The sequence below is a fragment of the Scylla paramamosain genome, chromosome 10 (assembly GCF_035594125.1).
Source record: "Scylla paramamosain isolate STU-SP2022 chromosome 10, ASM3559412v1, whole genome shotgun sequence".
Taxonomy (NCBI): Eukaryota; Metazoa; Arthropoda; class Malacostraca; order Decapoda; family Portunidae; genus Scylla; species Scylla paramamosain.
In genome coordinates, this window is record NC_087160.1 from 1,295,631 (window position 1) to 1,303,850 (window position 8,220).

The following is an 8,220-nucleotide window of genomic DNA, read 5'->3' on the forward strand; positions in this document are numbered from 1 at the left end:
TGTGTGTGTGTGTGTGTGTGTGTGTGTGTGTGTGTGTGTGTGGGTGGGTGAGTGTGTGTGTGCAGCCAGTGGTGACACAAGCCAATACTACAAAACGTAATTTTTCAAGGTTAGAAAAATAAAATGAAAGGCGCCATGTGAAAAAAAAGTGCAAAACAGAATTAATAGAAAAAAAGAAAAGAAAAACAAGAGACGGACGAATGGACGCGTATGGGTGTCGACAATTCATGGATAGAAACAATAGCGAATGCAATAAACAAATTCATAAATACATAAAGAAAATAGAAAAAAAACTGAATTCATGAATACACAAACACAGAAAAAAAGGAAGCAGATGAATAAATAAATAAATGAATACACAGATAGATAAATAGATAAATAAATAAGAATAAATAAATAAAAGGCATCTGATGACGCTGCACTTGAAGGGGAAGCCAAAATGATTGTGAGGAGGAGGAGGAGGAGGAGGAGGAGGAGGAGGAGGAGGAGGAGGAGGAGGAGGAGGAAAAGGAGGAGGAGGGGGAGGAGGAGGAGGAGATAAACATTAAGGCTTTTAATAGAATTCTGCCCACATACTATCACTCCACACAACCATACACAAAATGTTCTAAATAGCATACATTAAAATCTCTCTCTCTCTCTCTCTCTCTCTCTCTCTCTCTCTCTCTCTCTCTCTCTCTCTCTCTCTCTATGTTGAAAGCTGCATATGACCTCTTTTCTGCAGCACCATAATGTTCAATCACTCATCATTTCAGTCAAACGTATTATTTACAAGGGGACATTGACTATTCATCTGATTATCATCCGAACACTTATGCCACGTTTTCCAGTTGGAGCGTAAAAACTCTTCTGATTTCTGATACAAATACAAATAGGCTGTAACATTGTAATTCAGTGCAATGCAGCATCAATACTAAATGCAAACACGCCAGATAAGGAGGCAGAGGCAGAGGAAGATGAGTAATAACAAGAGACTCAAGGACTGCTATCTTCCCTGTTATCTGTAGGACACCCGGCGCTATGATCCCGTCCTCGTGGCGCCTTTTCTCTCACTGGTATTCATTGTTACACAAAGAGCCATTAACTGATCTCCTTACTACTTTAAATTCTTCGTCTTTCATGTTTAGACGATACGCAACGAACACTCACAAAAAAAGTAAAATATTGTTGAACCTCTTCTAGTCACGTAGCAGCTTATTTGAAAACCAGTTTATTCTTATCTCCTATTTCAAAATCTAATTGTTATCAAGCCTGAACCCGCTAGTAATTGTTATATTTGGACGATAACTAAAACACACACAAATAAAAAAAAAAATATTGCTGTCTAATCTACACATGTACAGTCCCATTAAGAACTAATATTTCCCCATTTCCTTTCTATTAATCAACCTTTAACCCAATACTACCTATCACATTCACACACTAAACCAACAAACACACACATACAAAAAAAAAAAAAAAAAAATGCCGTCTAATCTACTCATATACAATCCCATTTAAGAACCAGTACCTTCCCATTTCCCTTCTACTAATCAACCTTTAACTCAATACTACCTATCACACTCACACGGCACTAACCCAACAAGCACACACACAAAAAAGCCGCTAACTGCTCCCCTTCATCACTTCCTTTAAGGCGCTCCGTTAATTAACCATTCCGTTTTAATCAGTGCCCTGCTCGTCAAACCTCTTATAGGCTTCTGCTTCATTACAGCACAGAACTCGTGACGAACTTGCTCCATCTCGACCCAGGTAGTGGAGGGCCAGCTGCCGCCTCTCCGCCTCTCAGCCTTCCAGCCTCCCGCCTCCCACCAAGCTGAAACAAACGGTAATACGGAGCGGCGCCACTGATGGGCCTTTGTTAGGGCGACCCTGGATGAGGACATGACCTGCTTTCTGATCTTCAAGGGCTGATGCTCGTTTGTGGTTCAGTGTCTTGGTGGGATTTATATTGTGTTGTTAGTCTTAGTCTCTCTCTCTCTCTCTCTCTCTCTCTCTCTCTCTGATGCTGCACTATGAAAAACTGAAAAATCCAAGCATATGTCTTCTTAAATTTCGCTTTTAGACAAGACAGGATACATTTCTCCCCACTATTGTCAGATAACGCACTCTTGACTTTTGCCTGAATCTTATGGAACAGAATAAGCATATATTTTTTCATAACAGTAAGGAAATTTGTTAGTTGTGAATTGTTACCCCAGCGCCAGCCTCAGGGTTGTGTGAGCCGCGCTGAGGGACACACAAACACAAAACACGCCAGAGAACAAACAAACAAGAGCACACACACAGACACACACACAGACACACACACACACACACACACACACACACACACACACACACACAAGAACAAAAGAAAGGAATGGAGAAGGAAGAATGACTTGCAGAAATACAGATAAAAACTAACAAAAGACAGCTGTGATATTCAGTAATATATTATCATCATTACTTATTACTTTCTTTCAATATTATCAATGGTATCATCAAAACCACTATTACCACTACTACCACCACCACAACAACAACAACAAGAGCAACAGCAGCAACAACAACAACAACAACAACAACAACAACAACTACTACTACTACTACTACTACTACTACTACTACTACTACTACTACTACTAATGTTATTGTTATTTTAGTTGCTGCTATTGCTGTGTTGTTATTGCTACTGTTTACTGCTCTTGCTATCGTCATTATCATCACTATTTTCACCACCTCATCACTAAAGCAATATTCCCCGCATTACCATGACTCGCACCTGATCACTGACGAAAAACAAAACACATCAGTCTGTCTCTCTATCTCTTCCCCATCGCAGGGCAGCAGGTTCCTCGCAGCGCGGAGTGGAGTGGCCCAGATTAATATTTTCCTCGTCACAACAATTCCTCCGGAGCCACCGTCACGGATATTACATACCCCTTGTTTTCTGCGGGTCAAAGAAAACAGCGTCACACAATATTTTTCTTCCTGCAGGGTGAGACAGACGCCGGGGGACACGAATAACACACAAATAACACAAAGGCTGCCGCACAATAACACACAAGAGAGCCTCGCGAAGACAGTGCGTCGAGGCAGAAGGCGTGGTGAAGGCAAAAGCAACGCAAGAGAGAAAGAGAAAAGGGAAGTCATTGGCCAGAGGAGATATAATGATGGGGAATAAAGGCAGGCAGCTGGGAGGCTGTCCTTATAGGTGAAAGGGCAGGCACTGGTGCGATGGGAGTGCAAAGAAAGGTAAGGAAGGAGAGAAGAAATACATAGAGTGGTAGAAAAGTGAGAGAGAGAGAGAGAGAGAGAGAGAGAGAGAGAGAGAGAGAGAGAGAGAGAGAGAGAGAGAGAGAGAGAGAGAGAGAGAGAGAGAGAGAGAGGCAGACTGGCAAGCTGACAGGCAAAAAAAAAAAAAAATAATAATCCAACACAAAGAAGGAAGAAGAAAAAGCAAGTGATTTATCAAGACTTTCACACATTTAACATTCACGCTGCCCAGGTTTTGGCAACAATGAATGTCTCGGATGATTAATGGGAGTCACTTCTCTTATATTTTCATTACAGGAATAAGTCTTTCATTTCCTCGGCGAAAAGAATACAAAACCCGCTTTACTTTTCATTTTCCTGACAGCCGGAGAAAAAAAGACGTAAAAGAAATTGCATGCTGTTTAATTCTTTTCTAGTCCAGTAGTAGTAGTAGTAGTAGTAGTAGTAGTAGTAAGTAGTAGTAGTAGTAGTAGTAGTAGTAGTAGTAGTAGTAGTTGTTGTTGTTGTTGTTGTTGTTTACAGGCAAAATGTAAAACTATTTTCTTACGTCTGACAAAAATCCAAACTCACAGAAAAAAAAAAAAAAACGAAATGAAACAATAAATGCTTAATAAAAGTATGACAGCTAATATTAAAAGAGCTAGCGAAATTTTCATTAAAAAATATTAAAAACAAAAGCAAAGGAGAGAATTAACACAGAAAAAAAGGCGAAACTGTGACTAAAATAAACACCATACTGAAATTATTACAACACCCCAGCCACACACACAAATAGTCGTTTCTAAATGCTACATTGGTTTACTTCCCGACTCCTGATTTATTTCCTTTTTCTTTCATTCATACTTTTTCAAAAGACAAAGTTAGAGCGCCATTGTAAATAAACTGTCTATTAAAGCCTTATTCTTATTTTTCAGACACACACACACACACACACACACACACACACACACACACACACACGTGACGGACGGCCCCCTTTCCTTCCAGAGGTGCGGCGTAGCTCATAACAATGGCGTTTTCTTGGTTTCAGATTAATATGTTGGCGTGCAGGGAAGCTCCTCTCGCCCGCCCTGCGTAGCGCCGACAAGCTAAAGGACGAATGATATACAACACTCCCCGAGGCCTTGTGTCGGCAGGAGGTGTTCCTAGAAGACAGCGAGGCGGGATAAGGCGAGGCGATGCAAGGTGGTGAGGTGAAGCAAGGTAAAGTAAGGTGAAATAATTTGAAGTGAGATGAGGCGAATCGATGCAAGGCGAGGTGAAGTAAGGTATAGTAAGGTAAGATAAAGGTAAGGTGAATCATGTGAGATGAGGCGAGGCGGTGCAAGCTGGTGAGGTGAAGCAAAGGGAAGTAAGGTAAAGTAAGGTGAAATAATCTGAGGTGTGACGGGATGAGACGTTGCAAGGTGGTAAGTAATGTATTTTTCATCCTTCCTATGACTTGAGCTCTTTCAATAGGGAGGTTTCAAGACCTTATGACCTTTCTTTCGGGACTGGCACCTAAGTGGGCCTTCTGGTTGCTTCTTTTCTTTTTTTTTCTTTTTTTTTTTTGTTTTTGGCCAGTGTCCTTCTTACATGAAAACGAGGAATGTGAGGGTGACATGAAGTGATATGAGATGAGGGAAAGATAAAAAAAAGATATAAAGTGAAATTAATTGAAGTGAATGAGGCGTAAGATGAAGAAGTGAGGTGAGGTGCATGGGTAGCAGGATCAGCGCTGTGGAGAAGACTGGCTACCCTCGCAATACGCTCATCAAGAGAGAGGTGAAGATATCTGAAGGCAAAACGGAAGGATGCAAACAAACACAACGTCTTTCTATTCAACCATAAAATCAATAAATAAATAAATGAATAAATAATAAACAAATACCTCAGCAAACAAATAAATTGAAGACAAAACAAAGACAAAACAAATACAACAAGAACGAAAGCAGCCAAACAAATTAATAGGAAAGAAGACAAGAAGAAAAACAGAACAAAGATGAAAGTGGAAAAAAGCAAACACGACACAGGCACAAACACACACACACACACACACACACACACACACACACACACACACACACACACACACACACACAAAGATACACAAGACAATCAACAAATGGGTAAGCTCACAATAGAGGAGGACGCCGAGGAGGAGGAGGAGGAGGAGGAGGAGGAGGAAGAGAAGGAAGACAGGGGGTGATAAGTCAGACCATGGAGGGGGAAAGGGAGAGGAAGGAACACCTCCCCCTGACTATTAATTCCAGGTGGAGTAATAGCTTCACAATTCTATCCCGATTACTAAAACAATAGAAAAGTATAGTACCTGAAAGAACGACGACGACGACGAGGAGGAGGAGGAGGAGGAGGAGGAGGAGGAGGAGGAGGAGGAGGAGGAGGAGGAGGTGGTGGTGGTGGAAGACAAATACTGACAGAAGAAAAGATAAGGAAGAGGACAAGACTCAGGAACGTAAGAACATAAGACGAAGAAGAGGATAAGGAAGAAGACTAAGAAAATAAGACGGAAGACGAATAGGATAAAAAGAGGAAAAGGATAAGGAGGAAGATGAAGAGAGGAGGGAAGAAGAGTAGGAACAAGTAGGTATAATAAAGATATAAATAAGAAAGCTGTGGTAAAAACAGAGAAAAGAGGAGTGGATTAAAAAAAAATGCAGAGAGGGGAGAAGGAGAGGAAGGAAGAGGAGGAGGAGGACTAATACGAAAGAGAAAAAAAAATCCTATTAAACTCATTATCAAAAACACAGAAAACTCAATATTACGGTTTGTCTATAAGAGAAAGTAAAACAAAGACATTTTCATATAATCTATCATTACACATCTTTGTTGCGACACGAGAAATAAGTGTGTGTGTGTGTGTGTGTGTGTGTGTGTGTGTGTGTGTGTGTGTGTGTGTGTGTGTGTGTGTGTGTGTGTGTGTGTGTGTGTGTGTGTGTGTGTGTGTGTGTGTGTGTGTGTGTGTGTGTGTGTGTGTGTGTGTGTGTGTGTGTGTGTGTCCCAGCAACAGACGCCCCACAAAATCTGGAGATGGTGTCAAGAAAACTAATGTGATTTACATCTTGTGTTCCAGAATTTTAATGAACCTTCTTCGCTTCGATACACGGATAGAGAGAGAGAGAGAGAGAGAGAGAGAGAGAGAGAGAGAGAGAGAGAGAGAGAGAGAGAGAGAGAGAGAGAGAGAGAGAGAGAGAGAGAGAGAGAGAGAGAGAGAGAGAGAGAGAGAGAGAGAGAGAGAGAGAGATATTCCACACAAACTTATATTGAGGCCAAACAGAAATGCATGGAGAATGATATGGAGGAGGAGGAGGAGGAGGAGGAGGAGGAGGAGGAGGAGGAGGAGGAGGAGGAGGAGGAGGAGGAGGAGGAGGAGGAGGAGGAGCAGCAGCAGGAGGAGTAAGAAGAGGAGGAAGAGGAGGAGGAGGAGGAGGCAAAGAAGCCAAACACTCCCATAACTGAAGCGTGAATCTGAAGTCCCAAAAGAAGGATGACTCTTACAGGAGAAGGAGGAGGAGGAGGAGGAGGAGGAGGAGGAGGAGGAGGAGGAGGAGGAGGAGGAGGAGGAGGAGGAGGAGGAAGAGGTGAAAAGAAAGATTTGACGATGAAAAAGAGAAAAAAAATGGAAGTAGGAAAAAAAAATGCAGTGAACTGAGAGGAAAAAAAGGTGCAAAAATGTGATGGCTTGAGAAGAAAGGAAAGGAAGGAAGAAGGAGGATGAGGAGGAAGAGGAGGAGGAGTAGGAGAAGGAGGAGGAGGAGGGAAAAAAAATCACTAGGAAAGAAAGATGCAGGTATGAACTTCCAACACCATCCTAAAGAAGTCACCAAGTTTTCTCTCTCTCTCTCTCTCTCTCTCTCTCTCTCTCTCTCTCTCTCTCTCTCTCTCTCTCTCTCTCTCTGCAAGATTCTTGTAGAGACACAATGTAAACTAAACCTGAAAAAAAAAAAACAATGGGAAAAAATAACACCTGCAATGTAAGTCAAGGAAAGGTCGATGGAAAGGGAAATATTTCTGGGAAACTATAACAAAAAGTACCTTCCCTTTCTCTTTTTCCTCTTTTCTGTGTGGGTAGAAAAAAAGATAAAAAAAATTGGGAGGAGTCACACAGAGGGAAAAAAATCGTGTGGTTTGACTTTTTTTCATTCTTTGGACGAGAGAGAGAGAAAAAAAAAGTCAAAGAGGAGGAGGAGGAGGAGGAGGAGGATATAGATAAATGTGAAGGTTGTAAGAGAGAGAGAGAGAGAGAGAGAGAGAGAGAGAGAGAGAGAGAGAGAGAGAGAGAGAGAGAGAGAGAGAGAGAGAGAGAGAGAGAGAGAGAGAGAGAGAGAGAGAGAGAGATGAGTGCGAAAAATTTGACATACATTGTTGAAAGAAGTGCTCTTACGTGTTACAAAAACGTAAACACACACACACACACACACACACACACACACACACACACACACACACACACACACACACACACACACACGGTAATTCTAACAACCACTTCCATCTATTCTATACGTGCATAGATACTTTTGTTATTTGCCAATCTTTTCAAGTAAAGCAGTATTAATTTGTGTATCAAAGACTTACTCGATTTGTACGTATGAAACCCACTGGACTCTTTCTTGTATCACGACTATCTTTTACCCAATCAGACTCGCGTTCCTCATGACGAAGATCCTTATTCCCTCATCATTATCATTACCAAAGGCCACTGAAAGGACTGGTCGAGTTATCACAGGCGTTGTTTCTCATTGATGATGTGGAATTGTTAAACTATCACTACAATTATGAAAACACCCTTAAAAACTCCACTCCCTTCCATTAGAGCCTGTTAAAGATGTTGGCACGTTTAAGAATAAGGACCAAAGTTATTCTGGTGATGTTTAAGTAAAGTATTCAGTCAGGCTTTGTGGTGTTTGGACGATTCACTTACTATTAATGTTTATGGCAGCTGCTCAGACTTGTAGGGGA